Genomic DNA, 21,464 nt, shown 5'->3' with positions numbered 1-21,464 from the left:
TATACCGAATTATTAATTAAACGTTGCAACTCATTTAGTAATAAATATCTTATCTAGTGCTTATCATAGCTTCAGTTATAACATTAGCGAATATATTAATCCATAAGTAGGAAAAACGTTGGTTTGTAACCTAGCTATCCTCAAGGGATAATACAATAATCCACTTTCCAGTATAGGGTGAACATCAACGAAGGAAATGACAATTATTAGAAAGCAAAACATTACTAATGCTTTGCTGAAAGCTGCACAGTGATAATTAGTTCAATAACATTATTAACCAGTAAATGGCATGTCATCTTGAAAAAAAGACAAGAAGGAAACAATGAAAATAAAATGAAAGAGCATACTGAAACATTATTTAGAAGGTTGTAACATAGGTTCAAAAGTATGTAAATTTTAAAGGATATCACAAACAACTAGATCTGCACATGTGTACATTACATATGAACATGCATGCACCAGAAATATACGGAACGAAAACACAAGTTAGTTAAAGACATCGTTAACTTCGCTTGATGACCTTCGATACATTAAACATCAGAAAAAAGAACCAAGAGCATTAACTGTTATACGTATTGTTTATTGGTGGGATTGCCGAAACGAGATATTTGCATGTAAATATTAAATGGTGTTTACAACAGTTGTTGACTCGCTCTTGGAAAGTCCTTCATGGGAAGTTTTGTAGATGGGAGGTCCTTGTCGCTTATATTAAGTTTATCGGATTTTAGGCAACGGGATAGGAGCACTACTAGATCCTATCAAAAGTCGTGTTAACCGATCAATAAGCAAAGTTACATCCAGGTGCCCCAGTCAGGCGAATACACTATTACAGCTAACAGAAACTATTTTGTATTATATCATAAATTTGAAGGAGATTCTCTTTTGTGAGATTATATTAGACCAAAACACTATGACAACAATAGGATTATGGATCTCGATGACACTTCATATTCTGCGGAGAATTAAATTTATGTAAGCATATTTTATATTAATCGTAGCTACACTGTATTTTGCAGAGAAGGTGTTGTTTTACTTGGTAATATACAACGATATGTATTGGTGAAAAATTCACCGATTGATTCATATAATGTTTATAAGGATTTATGAGCGTATATAATTTGAAAATCATGTTACCCGAACAATGAACACACTCAAGATGAAATCATTATTAAGACTAAATGTTGTCTTCATTTGGTGTGTCAATAGACAGAAAAAGAGGTATTAAGACAACATTAAGGAGTGGACAGGCATGGGATTTAGAGTTCCCAAAGGGCAGTAGAGAACAGGGAAAGATGGAGAGAAGTAATTGTAAAGCCAAGTGTGGTATCCCAACGACCTCTTGTGTTAAGGGATTGATGATGATGATGATGATGATGATGATGATGATGAAGAAGATTAAATGTGTCATGCAGGTTTATTAAAAGAATCGCCAAAGATGTATGATTTTTCAAATACGTATCTGAAGCTTCTTGATATATTAATCGACATAGAAATATGCTTAGAGGAAAAACGACGTAATATAGGTGAAGCTCAAGAGAAGAAGCTTGAAAAGACATTATATGATATTATGCAAGAAGACATCATATCTCTGATTAGTCACCCAGCTAGGACATTCAAATAATTAGTGAAAACAGTGATGATATTGAAATTATTAATGAAGGTAGTAGCGACAGCAAAAATAGCAATGGATGAATGGGTTAAAGAAATGCTGTCTGCATAATATATAAAACGATTTACGCTCGGTTAAGGACATTTATGGGAGGTGTGATTCGATCTACAATTTCCCGCCAGATTTGTCGTGCAAAGTGCTGTCAAGGGCCAATATATTTAAAGTTTTAATCACGTGTTCTGCCCAGCCACTCGCAATGCTTTCCCACCGGCTGTGCGAGGAGGGATTCTCTCTGCTAGGGACTTTGGCGTCAGTCGAGTCAATTTCCTTCTGCGGTGCAAAATTGTTTTCTTTTATGGTATAAATTTTTCCCACCTCCAATTCATCATACCTCGCTGTATATAATTGTTATATGCTATCTTGTTAATGATATGTTTGTTTATTGTTGTTTATTGTTATTTTTCTCCATTTGTTCGGTTTTTAGGCGGTTGCATCCGCATATAATCTCTTACAAGGTTATACGGCTTTTACAGTCTAGTTTTATAATGCCGCTCATCTCAGTGTTTCATTTGTTAGCACAATTACTTTGTATATTTTGTTCGAAATTATATTGCTCTAAATACATAGTTTAGCTTGAGTCTGCTCAGCATATAACAATGTTTACGGCGGTTGCAGACTCAAAAAATGTCCGTATTATACGCTATGTCTCATTGTTCAATTTTGTAGCACGTTTACTCTATTTTCAATACAAAGTCAAGAAAGTGGCCAGCATCAAACACAACGTTTGTCTTTGTTTCAATTATGACCCATATAATTTGACTTTGTAATATTTGTACGACTGACCTAGGGAATTCTGTCTTTTCACTCTCTTATCTTCATCTCGTCTCTATCGATGTCGGAAAGAGTAGGCTCTGTATGCACATCTTATTTTACAATCTCATCAAGCAAGTTAATAATACACAACCCTTTGTTTTCATTCTCTTTCTTTCTGACAATAACTTACACCCCTCTTCTACATGTGCAAGAACACATCACATAAAAACACCAATGCCATTCACAAGCAATAATAATGAATGTGTGGAAAAACCTTATAAAAGTTTGGCATTTCTGTGAAAATGATGTTAATGTAATGCAAAACATATCCAGTCACTACTCTGGGAAGGCAATTTAATTTCAGTGAATTATATATTCACAAAGGAGCACTACAAAGCATTTCACATATTTGCATGTGACTGTAAAATGGATGGTGAGCTTAGAGTTGGTATGGTACACTAAACAAACGCCATAACTTGACAGGATACGACAAGATTATTTCATATTATATAGTTCATATTCCTATTTCCTATTGTCGTGGAAAAGCCCAACAGTGATGTTGAGGAAGAAGATCAAGCAGACTATAAACGAATGGCTTAGAATGAATTGATTCTAACTTCTGATCGTGGTAAAAAAGTAAACAATAATAAATCCAAAAAAATAGGAACAGATCCGATAAATTCTTCGCCAGGGTACGCCTAGCGACCAAAATAGCTGATCTACATGCACTAAAAATCTAGTAAATAGTTGCCATTGTATCGGCATGACTGGAGTATGTCTTGGTAACTTCGCTTGGGAGTACACGCGAGGGGAGGTTCGCTGTTAAGTTTATGTTTTCGAATGGTAAAATCGTTTATACTTCATTTTGCAGTGGAAAATTATTCATGTTTGAAAAAGTTTCTAAAACGCCACCGATGTTTGCAGAGCATATAAAGACGATATTTTCTGCCGTTTATTGCTTTTGTCGGTGTCACACTTTACATTTCTTAGGAATTAGTAATTGGTGACAGCTTTTATGCTAGCCAAATTTTCTATGTAAATATATTTACAACCCATATCTTAGCTACACCGCACACACTCGCTTGTGACGCGAGGGTAAAAATGTGTATAGTCATGAGATATAGAAAACATTGACTTGTAACAATAGTGTTAGGCATATTTGATTTGCATTTCGTCTTAGTTTTTCTCAATCATTCGATGTTTTGTATATTCTAATTGTGTAAGATTAGGGCCTACCTAAATAATAATAATAATAATAATAATGAGGACTTTTTATAGCGCCTAATCTTTAGAAGCTCTAAGCGCTTTACAACATTAGACAACACCTATAAGATAATTAAAAAAAACATATAATAATATTATTACAAAAACAAACACCATGAAATTAGAAAAACATTAAAAAATAAAAAACATGCTGATAATATTTCAGGTAGGAAACATTATTAGGTCTTTAAGTTTGTTCTTGCAGTCGAAATAAGTGAGTTTTGAGAGCCCTCTTGAATGTGATCACTGTGTCTTTGTGTCTAAGTTCAGTGGGCAATTCATTCCACGTTGCTGGGCCCTGGTATGCAAAAGAACGCTGTCCATATGACTTTGTTTTCATAGTAGGAATAATGAGTATACGATTGTCAGAAGAGGAGCGTAAGTATCTTGCTGGTGTGTACACTTGGGTGAGGTCGGATAGGTATGTTGGACTAGAGTCCGACAGTGAAACGTAGCACAGAGAACAAATTTTGTATTTGATTCTGGATCGAATGGATAGCCAGTATAAGGTACAGAGCAGCGGGGAGGTGTAATCTGATCGTGGTACTCTAAGTATGATCCGAACAGCTGTGTTTTGAACTTTTTGAAGTTTCTGGAGTAGATATTGAGATGAACCAGACAGAATTGAGTTACAATAGTCCAGTCTTGAAAGTACTAATGAACACACAAGTGTTTTAGTGGCATCAGCTGAAAGATATTTGTGAATGGAGCTGATGCGTCTCAGCTCAAGATATGCAGCCTTGCATATGTTCATGACATGTTGGTGCAATGTGAGAGTATTGTCCAGAGTAACACCTAGGTTTCGTACTGATTGTGTGAATTTAATGTTGGCGTTGTTGATATTTATTGTCTGAGGTAAAGGATGTGAATGAGAAAGTCTTTTTGTTGTGATCAGAATGGCCTCAGTTTTATCATCATTCATCTGCAACTTGTTACATGTCATCCATGATTTCACATCAGAAATGTACCTCTCTACACCTTGGATGGTAGCATCAACTTCAGCTGGGTGGCTAGATTTGTATATTTGGGTGTCATCAGCGTACAATTGCTGAGACACTGGATGATGATCTATGACACTTGAGATCGACTGAGTGTACAGAATGAAGAGAACCGGTCCAAGAAGAGACCCCTGTGGAACACCACAACATAGATCAACTGGGCTGGAGTGTATTCCATTTGCATATACAAGTTGTGTCCTGTTAACCACGTGAGACTTGAACCACAGTAAGGCTGTATCATGAATGCCAAATACATGCTGGAGACGGTGAAGTAATATATCATGGTCTATTTTGTCAAATGCTGCAGACAAATCAAGGAGGATGAGGACTGTAATCATTCCACTATCCAACGCAGAGAGAATGTCATTAACTACTTTTAGAAGAGCAGCTTCAGTTCTGTGCCAAGGGCGATATACAGATTGTACATTGCTAAAAAGACTATTTGAATTTAGATGCGAAACAAGCTGGGATAGAACAACCTTTTCTAAGATTTTTGGTACGAATGGGAGATTAGAAACTGGGCGGTAGTTCTTTAAATCGTTATGGTCTAGTGTTGGTTTCTTCAGCAAATGCTTTACAATGGCAGTTTTGAAAAATGATGGGAATTCCCTGGATGAGAGAGAGGTATTAATAACATCAGTTAGTGAAGGCAATACTGGATCTAAGCATTCAATCAGCAGTGATGTTGGAATTGGATCAAGTTCACATGACTTTGGTGCACTCATCACGATTGTACGTACGAAATCCATAGAGACAGGTTCAAATGCTGCTAATGGTTGCCGTTCAAATTCTGTATCCCAACTGTATGTTGACGACGAGTAAATTGAAATTGTGGTGTCAAGCCTATCTCTAATGGTTTGTACTTTGTCATGGAAGAAATTTGCAAACATGTCCTGAAGGTCGACTGGAGAGAAGGTAGTTGGAAGTGGTGTTGATATGTTCCTTGACATTAGCTTGTTAGTAATCCCGAAGAGCTCTTTGCAGCTGGAACTTTCCGTGATCTTAGTGGTGTAGTGGGCTGATTTCGCTGCATGGACTATATCTGTGACATTCTTATTAGCGACTTCATAGATTTGCTTATGAATAGTGAGTCTGGTGGAAAGCCAGAGCCTCTCAGCTTTACGGCAGTCTCTTTTAGCAGTGCGAAGCTGGTCCCTAACATTGCTATACCATGGAGAACACTTTTGAATTGATACTCTGCACTTGGTAGCTGGGGCATGTTTGTCAAGCAATGAACGCAGACAGTTAACGAGTTGTTCTGCGGTAGGAGGTAAGCAAGTTGTTATTTTACCTTGGATGTCGTGCATTAGTTTGGTTCTATTTATCATACGGAGGTTTCTCTTAGTAGCAGATAAAGGTGGAGGGTTAGGGACTGATACGTCAAGATGGCATATAATGCAGAGGTGATCTGATGCAAGGTCATGGGATACTAGGGAGGACCGTAGAATGTTATCATCAGGTCTTTGAAGAATCCAGTCTCAAATGTGGCCATGTCTATGGGTGGCTTGGTTAACTGACTGTTTGAGGTTGAAAACATTAATGGAAAATATGAGTTTTGATGTGTTTGAGTTTCCGGGACAGTCAAAGTAAAAGTTGAAATCTCCAAGAATAATCAGGTTGCCACCTATCGAATTTCCATAGTCCAGGCGATTCGGAAACTGCTCCAAAAAGAGAGAGTCAGCCAGCATGTTGTTTCTGTTAGGAGGAGGGCGGTATAGGCAGAAAAAATGGACTGACCTTTGCTCCAGTGTAAGTGTGGTTTGGACTAGTTCAAACGATGTGTGGTCGAAATTGAATGTTGTGGTGTAGTTAAGACGTTTTATCAGGGAGTTCTTTGTGATGACAGCAATTCCACCTCCGCGAGAATTACGGGGGAACGACTTGATGGATTAACCAGTGGGTGTTAGATCCGTACACTTGGGCTCATCGCCTGATGTTTTTAGCTATGTTTCTGTCAGGAAAAATATGTCAACATTCTGGTCGTTGATAAAATTAACTATTTCTGTACGCTTTTCCGGTGGTCCTACTGACTGGGCATTGAATAATGTAATGCGCAGAGGTATTTCTTGGATAGATGACACAAAGGTTGACGAATTAATAGGGATTTGAATTAGGTTATCTAAATTAACGGTCGAAATTTTTTTAAATGGTTGTGCCGAAAAAAGGGAGATAACTGGGATTCTTCTTCCTGTTCTAAGCCGGCCAGCTTTGAAACAACGTTTCTTTTTTCGCTTCTGTTTACATTTAGGTAATGATGAATGTAGTCCCAGTTCGTTTAGTCTAGAGCACAATATAGTGTGGAGAGCCAAGGAGTGATCATTTAAAGCAATTAATGAGGATCCATCGTAGCATAAACGGGTTGACTGGCGAGTATCACGTGATGGCGGTTTGTTCAAAAGCAGTGGAGCAAGACAGCTGAGAAAAAGTCTGATTATTCTCGTTTCCAAAACAAGGAGATGAAGAAACACATACGAATTTAACAGCCAATACATAATGAACACAATAACGAAGATGAAAACAGGCATCAAGCACAAATATCATGAAAACGGCACTAGAAAACGGAACCGCTGCTTCAAGCCGGTTAAGCGATAGCGGCCATCTTGTTACTCACATATATTTTCTTTTATAAACAATATATTACATAGCTACTATTTGTCTATGATTTTAGACTATATATTAAGATCATTAATTGGAGGTAAAAATGTTTACAGATTTTGAGTACAAGGTCTAGCTTTATTTAGAAAGCTAGAATGTTCTAGAAGACAGATGTTTATGAATTGAATTAGATGGGAAAATGACCTTCGTCCTGGTTCTGTTATCGTGTCTTAGCTTTATATATGTGTTATTTACTCTCTCTACATCATAACATCAGTCTTAGTGTTCAGCTGAGAGAATTAAATTTATTTCAATTATTCATTAGAATTAGAAAGCGCTGTTTGACTCTATGATTAAATTACTGTCTTGGAATTATCGTGAATTCATTCAAGGACATTGTGGATCGTATAATTGTGATACTTCATTACTGTTAGCCAAGGCTTTCGGCACATCAGCCAATTCAATATCGGAATTCATTTGGAATTATCTTTACTTATGGACTTGTAACTGAACTTTTATGAATATTTGGGATTTAACTCACTTTTTTTAAAAATTGTCACTTTGTTTTCTAAGAAAGAAAAAAATATTTGTTTAATTGTTCTAAACCTGTTGATTTTCGCTCTTTTCTGTTACGTAGTTTAATTCCATAAAACCTTAACAGTAATATAAATCGCAAAGCCCCAATGTCATACTACCTTTCTTATCAACATTAGCTAGAATTTATTTGGAGATAAATGATCCATGGTCTGGGTTGCCTGTCGTATCTTTGTGAGATTACAGTGGGTCAAAGTCATGCAGAGATCAACAGCAAATTGCAACAGTGTCGAAGGTTTTGGAAAAGTTCGCTGGTCGTTACTACCGTTGTCACAGAAACGTGAGCCATTCTGTGTATTTATAACATAATTCGATTTAAAAAGAAAATAAGTGCTTTACATTGGACTTATGAGACATATGTCCCATTGACTATATTACATTAATTATGCCAACAACATTAAACCTATGAAATGTTTATCTCTACTCTCGTGGTTTCATCTTCACTGAAGGCCGTTATCTGTGAGTAATAGTCTCAAATTATGGGTCATTCACGTGCAAGAAGGTAGTCCAAAGGCGCATAAGTTAGTTTTATTCACACATTTCTTGTTTGAACTAAACGCGCGAATGGCTTGATAGGAGAGACAACTTAAAAATCGATACACGTCCATTAAGGAACCATATAGCGCAATATGATACGGTACATTATCTATAACCTGGTAAAATAATGTAGTTAGGAAGCTCTAATAGTGCCAATTTGCACTCACATTGCACTTTTGAGGTATCGAGATAAATCAGACATGCCCTAGGTTTTAGGTCGCCAAATAAATATGGAATTGTCAATGTTTTCGATTTTCTCCAACTCAGAGACATATTACATAATCATCCTAGCCGTCGAGAGATTATTGCAGAAGGTGATATATCTTTTTGTACGATTAATTAGATACATAAATGTTAAACATCTATAAATGTTAGTTTGTAGCTGAACCAGTAATACGTCCAACATTTGATAACATCACAACGTTTTCCTACAACAGTCGCTCTCTTAACACTACTAATATATATAACATAAACTGTCCGGGTGATTGACTGTTCTTTCCACTCAATATCCAGGTCTAAGAGATGTGATGAACCTAAACATATACTAGTACTAACATCTTTTGATTTTATTTTCCTTGAAATTTTTACATCAGGAGATCTGCCTTTTGAAACTATTGTTTTTCATGTATTAATCAGCTCAAAACAATGAAACGTTTTGTTTTTTTCTAAATTAAAATTTATTACAGTGCCAGAAAGGAGCGCCACGTATGGCTGTCATCGGTATTAGGATTGCTGTAGAATTTAGGTTTTCCGCGATTGAGTGTAGCGTGATCTCAGTGTAAATCCTGACGGCAGCTATACTTCCAATAACTTTGAGGGGGTCTCCACTCCCAGTGGTGTACGACTCCTCTGAAAAGCAAACAGTGATACTCAAAAGCGAATGTCAAGGCAATGGAGAGTTTCGCGGTTTAGATTATGCAAGCCTTTATTAATCAGTTTATCTAATCCCGTCCCTTTTTTGTGGTATGGTTACCTAATTGATACGAAGAAATTTCGAACCAGTGTATGTATGTATGTATCTATGTATGCATGCACGTACGTACGCATGTGCACTATATGCATTTAACAGAGACCGAATCTCTCTCTTTAGTAATCAGGAATCACAGCAAAATCTGCGCAACTCTATTTGAAGCACCCCAGGATCACAGAAGCTATCCCAAATGAACATTTTGCAGGATTGTGGCTTTAAGCCAAATAAAAAATGCAAGAAATCCCCACTTCCAAATCAAACAAGTAAATGTCTGGTGACTAGTTGACTTCCTAGAATGTCTTGTTTGTAATAAATGAAAAAGATGCAAATCTTGATCTAGTATGGCCACTTTGGCAGCCATGTTGAATATCCTGTTATCGATTCTCCTTTTAATTGGGAAATCTTATTAGCATCCTATTTGATAAGAAAGCAAATTATGATACGGACCTGGTCCAGAATGAAAATGGTGAAGTTCCACTCTGTACAGGCAGCAACGATGAACAGATTGAAAATAATAACTTTGCCATGTTAAGCCGATTTTTTTACCAATATGAATAGAGCTTAATGGAATATAGGCATCTAGGCATCCTACACCCTACACCCACACAAAAAGCGTTTAAAAAAGGATAAAGGCGTAACAGATAAAAAAAAGTCTCAAAATACAAAATCAAAATGTTGATATAAAGGGTTCTCAAATGTCAGTAGCAGCAGAGAGGGCGAATCCCACAAACTATTTCGCTTAATAGAGCCTTCTATCGAGAACATTTTAGATAAGCGGTTCTTTTCACAAAATAAACTCTCCAGTCAGCAAACATGACAAAATAGGCTTTCTCTGCTGACTTGAAGGGTTATCTCATGAAAATATCTACTTATACAACTATTTCTGCTAATACAAGGGTCTATCTTGCGAAAACACTCGGTGTTGTTTAGCCCTCTCTGCTGCTCTCCAAAAAATTGTTAGCGGCTATTGTCGTCAACTGTTTTCCCGGAAATTTGTGCGGTAAATTAACCAAAAAATTTATCAAGTCCAATACAATATCTTGTCGTGGGGTCATGTAAATTTATTGTTACAAATCCGTGCGGTTTGGACTCAGCATGACTAAAGAAATTTCTGAATTTATTTATATCCATGTCGCCGTTACACCAGGTCTGATGAATATTTCTTAACGTGTGCGTGTCGACTCCGTTAAACACCGCAAGAATATTACAGTTATCTCTGATCACTTTTGGTATTTGTGTATATTGCTGTGTTACATAAATCACGTCTGTGTTTTTGTGTCTGCCCCTGGAAAATATCCTGGCAGGGTTTGTCTGTCGTCGCCCTCTCTGCTGCTCTCTAGTTAAAAATTGTATCTAACCCAACTCGATACCGTGTTCGAGGATCGTGTAAATTTATCGTTACAAATCCGTGTGGTTTTGCCTGAGCACGACTAAAGAAATGTTTAAACTTATTTATATCCTTATCGCCGCTGCACCAAGTCTGATGTATATTTCGTAACGTGTGTGTGTCAACGCCGTTGAACAACGCAAGAATGTTACAGTTGTCTCTGATCACTTTCGGGATTTGTGTATATCGTTGAGTTACATAAATCACATCCACGTTTTTATGTCTGCCGCGTGAGAATATCCTGGCAGGATTTGATTGTTTGTCCAACATCACATCATCGTACACGACTAAATTGCTAATTCTCCCATCAATATCATCGATACTTGGTGATTCATCAATACTAGTAATAAATTCAAAATATCATCACCATCGTTTAGCGACTTTACACTTTCATTAAAATCTTTTAACACGCTGTAGCATCGCTGATCGTCCACAGATGGAGCTACCAAATACAACTTATCCCACTTCATCCACTTCATTATTAAATTAAGTAACAACTGCGTCTTACCGCTCCCAGATGGGCCTATAATTATCATTCGAATTGAATTTGGTAGCACCGAGTTATGTTTGATTGGCTCTCGTCGTTTTGTAGCAGAAAAGTCAGTGATCTCCATTAGATATATTATAAAATGATATGGATTTATATTGTGTGAAATGTAGAGCACGTACCCCAACTGCAAACATAACAACCACTACAACAAAAAATAATCGACAAGCGCTTACAGGCAAGTGTGAACGATGCGGCACAAAAAAGTTTAAATTTATTCCGTTGAGTAAAAAAAAAGGAGGTGATATCGCAGCCAAGTTAGGAAAATTACCAGGAGCTCCGTGGGCTAAATACCCAGGAGAAAAACATCTTCCAGGATATAATTACTGTGGTCCTGGAACCCGACTTGATATCAGACTTGATGCCTTGGATCAGTCCAATCCAGGTGAGAATCCGATAAACGCTATTGATAAGGCGTGTCATGCGCATGATGTAGCTTACCGAAGTAAGGATTTGCAACAGCGCCATCTCGCGGATGTGAAATTAATTCACGCGTTAAATACCATCACTGATAAATCTTTCAAAGAAAAGTTAGCTAGCTGGTTAATAAAATCTGCAATGAAATCTAAACTTGTATTTGGACGTGGAACTTCCCGCTGGTAATTAATTATAATGGAGTCAATTTATTATTCCCCAAGAGGATACTGGAGAGGTAGCGCAGCAATCGGCAAGCTTGCCAACGCAGCAGCGGTTACACGTGATACTGCTAAGAATTGGTTATCCAAACAGGCAATATGGCAAATTTACCAACCACCGCCTAAACAAATTCACTTTGCACATTTTGATGTTACTGTGCCAAATGAAGTTCATCAGGCTGATATATTATTTCTGCCACATGATACCATTCGTCGCCGAACATACAAGTACGCGTTAACTGTAGTTGATGTTGCAAGTAGATACAAAGATGCGGAACCGTTAGCGACTAAAACAGCATCTGAGGTTGCTTCTGCGTTTGAACGAATTTATCAACGAGGTGGTCTGCGATGGCCAAATCTATTACAAGTTGATCCTGGCAGAGAATTTCAAGGTGCAGTATCGTCGTTGATGAAGCAACATAACGTTACCATCAGGCGGGGTCATACTGCAATTCATCGTGATCAGGCAATTGTTGAGCGATTTAATCGAACACATGCTGAGCGGTTATTTGGATATCAGTACGCGAAAGAATTTATTCAAGATAAAAGATCGTGCGAATGGGTTGCAAGATTACCAAGCGTGATAGCTGCGCTAAATAATGAAATTACTCGAACATCCAACATGAAACCTGCCATCGCGACCACAAAAAAATATATAAACATGCCACGGCGTAATTTCCCGACGCAGCCAGCGCTGGGTGATGTCACTGTGAGATATTTATATGAACCAGGTGAACTTGAAGGTGGTAAAAAAAGAGCGACTGATCCTATCTGGAGCATCACGACACACAAGATATCTAACATAACAAGATCCACTGGTAGACCAGCAATCTACAGGCTGGATTCGACTGCTCCTCAACGTGGATTCACGCGTGAGCAATTACAAGTAATTCCCGAGGACACACAATTACCACCCCGATCACTTAACTAGCACCCAAGGCGCTGGCGCCTCTACGTCGATTACATTCAAGACAGGTCAGCATCACATTATCCGTGTATGACCGCGACTATTATCTTTTCTATCTACGGTAAATTGTCTTGAATTTTTATCCGAATACTGCCATAGCATTATACAATTACAGCTCGCACAGTGATTATTCTGCTGTTGTTTTAACGCGTTAATAAATTCAACATCAAGGTCGAAATCGCGATTGTTTTTTTTTGTCACTCTGTTTGTAGCCGGCTAAGTTTCTTCTTATTATGTCGCTGTTGTTCTCATCGCTATCAGCGTTTGACTCTTCCAAGACAATTCTTCGCAGTTGAGATATTCTTCTGACTCTGGACACAGCTAAGTAAACCAAGTATGACCATTCGATTCGATCATCAACGATCCAGACAGTTGTATCACTGATAGTTAGTCCCTGAGATGAATGAATTGTCATTGCGTATCCTAGCGTACACGGGGATTTATTCATTTTTAGTGCGTCTTTGACAGCATCAATGTCAACTAGTACAATATCATTCAATACTAAATTCTGTTTCTCTGTTTTCCCAGGAATATCAACATCTATATTCTGTAACCGGGTATCAGCTGGTCTATAACATAACGGCACTGGCAACATTGGAAATTTCTCCCGTTGTTATTGAAATAGCTGCTTTTGAAGTGTGTCTCTAACTATCTTTCTACTTGCCACTATCAAATCGTCTGGTTTCCATGTTTTCCAAAAGTCGCTCATTGAAGTTTCAGGAATCATCTCGCGCATGATTTCACATTGAATTTTATTTGGTTGTAATCTGATTAATGTTTTAAATTCCTTCAACGTTGCATCAAGTGCTCTATGATCATCAGACACTTCATAATAATCAACAAAATCTTTTACCAATCATGTGGAGATGGAACAACAAAAGGTGGTGGCTGACCGTGATCGCCGCACATTATCACTGCAGTATTCGCTGTTAGCAGCCAATCAAGGAACAATTTTAATATATCTAACGACACTGTGCATATCTCATCCCAAATTAATTTCCCGGGAATATATTTTGTTCCCATTCGATCTGGAGTCCATACACCACCGCTGTATTTGAAAAAGCTGTGATAAGTACAAGAATTAACTCCTCGTTGTTTCATCTTCCTGGCGAGTCTGTGTGTAGGTGTTAGCACAATCATATCTGAATTTCGAAATAATTCAATCGCTCGAGTTGTCTTACCAGAACTACCCGGTCCGTTCAAATAAACAGTTTTGTGTCTAGTGATTGGATCATACACAGATGCTGCGTTCGACATTTCTGATAATTCTGATTTACAATAATCATCCTTAATTTGAACATCAGCGGATTCACAATATCCATGTAACATTTCCTTTTTTATTCTCCACGAACTCCATGATTCGTCGCTGCTTGTAAAACGAGCCAGTGATTCTGAGTATCTGCTACTGATATAAAATGAATCCGTTGCAACTCTAACTGCAGTGTCAGGAAATCGATTTATCATTGATAGCACATTTATAGAAACATAAGCCAGCATCGAAGATCTTAAATGTGTGTATTGAGGCGATTCTCCGCTAATTTAACTTACAACTGTGCCCAACTTTTCCCCGTCGGACAAGCGCGCGTCCTCCCGATTACAAAATATATTTCTCGCAGTGGCATCAGCAATTATAAAATTTAATTCAGCATCATCGATAATCAATCGTTAGTGATGTAGTTTATCATCATGTGCACCACCTTGAGTAAATTTACCGATTATTCTTCGTCCGAGATCTTTTGCAGTTTTTTCACTATTGCTGAGTTTAATCTTAAGAACTTTAGGAGCTTCTTTAATAATGACATCCATGGGAGTATTTGGACTCTCTCGTGCATACTCTTCAATGACTTCATCTACACTGATACATTCCGGTGTTGGTAACCAAACTAAAGTCTGCGGTCGATATGATATGATTGCTTCACTGACCGTCAACGATACTAGTATTTGGCTGTCAAGCATATATCGCAATAACACTATTGGTGCCCAACGCTTTTCACTAAAGTGTCTGCCAAACCAAACATAACAGCACGGATGAAGTTTTTCGGCAAATTCAAACGAAGTCACACAAGCAAATCCTGTCAGGGAAAAATCGGGTAAAGGACCGTTTATACCAACTCGTGTCATCGAGTTCGTGGGATGTCCAAATCGCTTAAAATATTCGTTACACTCGCCCATCCCGAGAAAGCTTCCCGGATAACACGCTATCATATCAACGGAAATCATATCCCGGTAGTCATACTCGGTATTCCACAGCCCGCCATGTCCATACTCGACACAACTCAATTGTATATCCGAGAGAAACTCACTTCGGGTTGGTCTCTACGAATTTCTTTCTCTGGCGGTGTGAGCGGCAACACTTGGAACTGTAAAACAATTAGTTAATAACTGCTCAGTGTTTTCTTCGATTACATATTTCTCTGCGAGTTTTTTCATTTGTTGTTGCAGAGACTCCGTCCGGTATAATTCGCCGTTAGATCTTACAAATTGATCATACTCGCCATCTTCGGAACTTTTAAATAACCACATCGACACAGGATCATTTTTACTTATCTGTTTAATAAAATCAAATATATTCCTCTGATAATATTTCACAACACGATTCCGTGGAAATATCGTAACTGCGTTAGTCCAAGCGTGAGCGTTATTATCAATGATACTTATTGGAGCACCGTATCGATTATATTTCGATTTGTATAATACTTCCTCTGCTATCGTTGTTACGGTTATGGGAAATCTTAATGCTTTTTCTAACTCGGCAACATCGTTTATTGACGCTCCTGTATCCTTGACTCGCTCAGCCCACGCTGCTATCTTGGACTGTCTTAACGCAGTCAGACCGTTTCTCCGCATCACATTTTTAAAATGTTCCATTACTCGCTCGGCTACACAATTCAGCGCCAACGACGAGGTCGTCCTCATCGGGGTGAGTTTATCAATTTTTGGTTTTTTTATCGGATAGATTCCATAAATGACCGCGGTCACAGGATATGCTCGAGCGTAATAAGGTTTATCAATCCCAGTCAGCATTCCTGGTTTGGAATCTTTGCTTAACAAAATGGTCTTTCCGCTAGCAAGGACAGGGTCACGTTTATCGCGGATATTCCACTTATCGGAATCTGCTTGCACAATAAATTTTATTCTGAATAAATATTTCTGAATATCAATGTAATCAATAATCGTTTTGGCTCGTGCATCATTCATTGTAGCGTCCTTGACAGAGTCAACATTGACACCTTCGGTGTCAAATATAATTTTAAATGACGACCACACGTGGGTGCACCGTCGTCGCGGAATTCTTTTTTGGCATTCCTGATAATATCAAACAGATCAGTCTGGTCTCGTCTCCGCGAGTCAGGGGTTAGTCTGTCAAGATCGAATCTCCCGGTGCCAATGGTAGATAATCTTTCAAACTCCTTCATATTATATTTAAGACAAATATTTAAATAAGAAAATATTATATATAGAATGAATAAATGCAAGTGGCTTCAAGTTGGGTCCGTAATTCCTTGTAATAAATCCTGCAGAAAAGAATTCTGCGGAAACCATTCCCAAAGCGTCCGAAGGGGGAGTTTAGGACCAATACCGTGTCTGCGATCTGGTGTTGGGGTCAGGGGTAAAACACAGTTATGTGCAAATTGCGAAGGAAAACGATACCGTGAACTCAAGCGATATTACAACAAAAAAAATAACGACGTTGCGCTAAAATGCGAGCGTGATTACTTAACTAAGTTTTCAGACAAATTATAAATTAGACAAATACATTATTATATAAATGAGCCAAGAATTTGTCCCACATCCTATCATCGAGAATTATGAAGCGAATCGTGATGGAATAGTCAGACATTGCAGGTTGAAATAACCAGTTGGCGCTGTTAGTAATGCTGGTTATCTTAAATTTACTGTTGGAAAAAAGAGGTATCATAATCACAGGTTCGTGTTCGAGTGTTTCTTTGGAGAGATCAAAGACGGTCTTGTAATTGATCACATTGATGGACAAAGACTTAATAATGGATTATCTAATCTACAAGCCATCACACCTAGTGAAAATTCTGCACGAGCTGGTACTGGTAAATTTGTAAAAATTCCCAGAGCTGTCAGATCTTTCAACATAAGTACCTGTGAAGAGAAAATATTTCAATCGATGAACTCAGCTGCCAAGTATTTCGGTATTAACTCGCGTTTGGTTCAACGTGTGGCAGAAAAAATATGCAAATCTGCCATTTCAAAAACATGTGGACAAAAGATTGTTTTTCATTATGTACTTCACTAAAATCCGAGGATTTTTAATGGGAGATAACTCCGTTAAGCATATCTCATGCAATTAGTTCCCTCCCTTTGTCAATGTGATTGTGCAATACTCCTTGAGATGTCATTACAGGTAAATTTATCCAGCGCGGCAGAGCGGTATACAATTATTATATTTTTTTTACAGCCAGTCTATAACACTTCCGCGTTCACAGGTATTTTTCAAATTCAGAATTTAAATTCGGCTTAGAATTTGTTAACTATATACACTACAGACGGGTAAATGGTTCTCCGTGTTACCTATACGATCTCCAATTACTTCCCCTTTGACTTCGTCAAGGTGACTTCGTCAAAAACTGTCAACACGGGCGGGTGAATAATATTTTTTTTCACAGATAAAATCTTTATTTTATTACATTTGTTCGGTTTTATGGTTCATCTGTATTTTTTCTGCGATTATATTCAAGAAAACAAGCACGAAAAACCGAGATAGCTATTTTTGAACTTCCAAGTATCGGTCGGTTTATAGCGTCCGAATTATGTACGGGGTTTCGAAACCCAACAAAGTTGCACATCTTACCGCGTTATCGCCCTAACGGGGTGACCTTTTGCACTCCGCGGGATTGATTTTGGGGGAGGGCGTGCAACTTTGTTGGGCGTAGAATATAACCCCGTATCTGTCTGTGCCCGTTCTTACTGTAAATAGTGTAAATACTATATGTCTGTGCTGTCCTTAGTTACTACTGTAAATAATATATGTTGTGCTGTCCTTAGTTACTACTGTAAATAGTGTAAATACTATGTCCTACTGTAAGCTTGCGAAAATGCGATGGCACTTTAGAAGCTTTACAAATGTAAATATTATGTAAATACTATATGTTGTGTTGTCCCTATATGAACCTACCAGCATATCATTTAGGTAAGCTAGCGGAATGTAAGCTCACATGGGGAATGTCTCGTCGCTCGCAAACACACCCTCTGGGCCTTCTAGACTGTTATTTGACAGGTTAGGGGTTCACATGGGGGTTGTGTTTCCGCTCCTGAGTTTGGTAGCCTATCATTTGATAAGCTAGAGACTCAAGGAAATGTGGTGTCCATTTTTTTCTTTTAAATATATACTATTATATATATGAATTACGAAAATATCAATGATGTGATTGTTGTTATTAAAAAATTAGAAGAACGCGGATTTAATATATCACTAAATTCTGAAACAATTATGTCTAATTTTGAATCACTACATGAAGCTAAATGCGCAGGGCGTTATATTCTTCCTGCTCAGTATCGATTTATAAAAAGAATTCAAAACAATTTGGATAAATCGCTGGCTACAGTAGAAGAAGCACAAATAAATAAATTTGTTTTATTATCTCGTGCAATTGAAAAGATTAGGTTGAATTTAGCTCAAGAGTATGAAATGAAAAAGATAATAAATACTAGGGTAAGGAGATTAAAGGATTTTATGTCCGCTGACGAAGTCAATGACGAAGTCAAGGATGATGAAATCAAGGACGAAATCAAGGAAGTAAATACCTCACCTTGATTAACTTAGAAGTCAAGTACTTGGAAGTGAAATTGAAAGTAAAAAAATATATCACTTTTTTTACTGCCTTGATTTCATCCTTGACTTTGTCAAGGAGTCGCATACAATTGAAATAATATACTCGCGTCTGAGACTATCTAACTGTTGCTGTGTTAGTTAGAAGTATTCGTCTCCGTATTCGTCAATAATGAATTTAACGTTAATTTCTTCTTGTGCAAATGCAGCCCTAACTGCTTGCTCGAGCGCTTGTTTGTCATACACGAAAACATCTGTGTGGTGGTACACATAGATTTATGAATCTAAGATCTAAATACGCGTATATATTCGAGGATTTGATGTAAACCGCAATGCGCAATCACAACATGATCTTTTTTCAATACTTGTAGTTGCGCATCAGGCAGTATAAAATCGTCATTACCGTATATATCAACAATTATTTTTTCCGGGGTAACTTTTCCGGTGCTGACAGCTTTATCAAGAAGTTCTTTATCATGTATGAAACATTTCACGCGATGATACATTATATAATACTTGCTTGATTAATTGTCAAATCGTAAACGATTTTTCGGTATTTTTTTTTTTGCCTCATGATTTTTACTAGTAAACACCCAGCAGCTCGGACAGTGTGTGCAAAATATATATATTTTTCAGATTGAAAGTCCTTAGGACTTGGAAATCGTTTTACGATTTCACTAGCAGACTAATATGTAGTGTTTCATTCCGTAAATCAATAAGATTCCCACGCTGGTCTGTGAGCACGAAATTTATTCTGGTCAGCCACGGATCATGACATCGTAGATAGACCGGATTGATCGGCTCTTGCACAATCAGAAATCCAGGTGGTTCTTTCGGAGTAAATGAATAAAGAATAAATCCTTGCTGGGTTTGATTTGATACTGTCGTGTCCGTGCTGTAACTGCCATCAATGACATCACACACAAGATTGACCGCGACCACTTCCGTTATGTTTACGATGCCCGGGGATACATGCCGGCCTTGCCCTTCGAGGTCATTGTTATGCCTGAGGACAGTTGGCACGGGCAGTGATCGCCTGTGTTGTGCAAGTATGTCATTGAAAAATTCATTGATTAGATCGTTTACTGATTTTTTCAACTCAGTTGCATTATACCCAGGAAATTTAAAATTCGGCAGCGTGGCTTTCGTCAATGAATAATGGGCTAGAAATTGTTGTTTATAACGATTTATGTCATCATCAGTGTAATCAATTGTTGCCTGAATTACTCGCTGGTTAATATATTCCACGTCGGCGGCAAGCTGATTTAATGTTTCAATCCGCGTAATAATTTCGCTGCGTGAACTTGTTATATCAAAAAGATGCTCTTGGAAGCTCTACCGTAGTCGCGTTAGTTGTGTTTTATGTTCTTGATTAATGGTTTTAAAATATTCAATAATATCTTCTAGGTCAATAAAAAGAGCTAGTTCCTCGGGGACCTCGTGTATGAATAAATGACCACCGAATATGGTCCGCACGGTAGAAGCCAAAATCACTACCCAACGTTGAACTTTTTATATTATCCAGACGTTGTTTATATGACGGGGTAATTTCATGATATGATTGTTTGTCAGTGATATAGTCAGACTTTTTAGGCGTTGGTAGTATTGGTGGCATCGGTGGAGCAACTTCAGGCCATCCTAACACTGTTCTGATTGAACTATTGTATATATCCACGGCGTAGTCTGGGGTGTTTATTTCGATGGCCGCCGACAGCGTTGGCTCATGAACAGTTATTGCTATTTTGGATTCCTTTGTTGTGATATTTTTTATTCGACGTTGTAATTCCTCATTGATTTCTTCGATTTGATCAGACCCGGTTGGTAACCCAATGACGTTCCAGTCTGGTGTACCATCGGGTTTATTTTTGTATGCAAACACAAAGGAATTATTTGCCGGCAATCCACCGAACCATTTTGATCTGATATTCGGCCAACTGTGATATACTCGTAATTGTGCTAACGCGATCTCGCTTACTGGAATCGCAGTTGGAGATTAATATTGAATTCTGGCTTAGCTGAGGTTACTGTTAACAAAGATGTTCGCGCCGGGCTTGTATTTGCGACTATCTGCTGAAGTAATTCCGTCGCTGACATTCTTATTTATCTGCTGTCGTTTCAAATCGAAGTACTTTATACGCTGGGTGTAGTCGTTGTACATCTTTGCCATTTGCGCGAATTCGGAATCTGATATTGTTGTATCGTCAAGACTGGATGATATCAGCGCCGACAACTTCGAGTAGGTGCTCGTGGCCGCGCTGTTTAACTTTTCATACTCGTGCAATTTTGTTAGCGCACACGAGGATATTTTTTTCGTGATAATATTAGCAACTCCTGCAATTGTCGTTGATGTTGAAACTGTTATTGTGACCGCGATTGCAGCTGTCACTGGTGTTAGCGCTGATAATAATACTCCCGTAGATGCAACTATCGCGGATACCGAATATACTATTGTGTCTAACATGGTTACACGCCGTTTGTATTTTTTTACCTTTGCTGTGTATTTGTTAATAGTATTTTTTAACTCTGACTGCCATTCGCATACTTGATCATATCTGTATTGTTGGGCATCCGATGACATTTTATTATTTTACGCAGTAACCAATTGAGGCGTTTCAGCTACAAATTCCAAACACCACCAATAAGATGTTGCGGTTAATTTCTTGTCGGCGAATTCCAGCATAAATGTTTCTTCGGTTCCGCTATTTAATATGATAGTCACAACCCCGGAATACTTGTCGGTGGAATGTCT

At 38.0% G+C, this 21,464-nt stretch overlaps 1 long non-coding RNA gene across 1 annotated transcript in view; it reads right to left on the bottom strand.

Moving 5' to 3' along the window:
- Positions 1 to 21,464, bottom strand: part of LOC149777843 (uncharacterized) — a 40,537-nt gene that overhangs the window by 2,526 nt on the left and 16,547 nt on the right. The gene's annotated exons all lie outside the window — the stretch shown is intronic.

This window comes from Sinohyriopsis cumingii, chromosome 17 (assembly GCF_028554795.1).
Source record: "Sinohyriopsis cumingii isolate HCF-2022 chromosome 17, ASM2855479v2, whole genome shotgun sequence".
Lineage (NCBI taxonomy): Eukaryota > Metazoa > Mollusca > Bivalvia > Unionida > Unionidae > Sinohyriopsis > Sinohyriopsis cumingii.
This window is presented reverse-complemented; position numbering and strand designations above follow the sequence as displayed.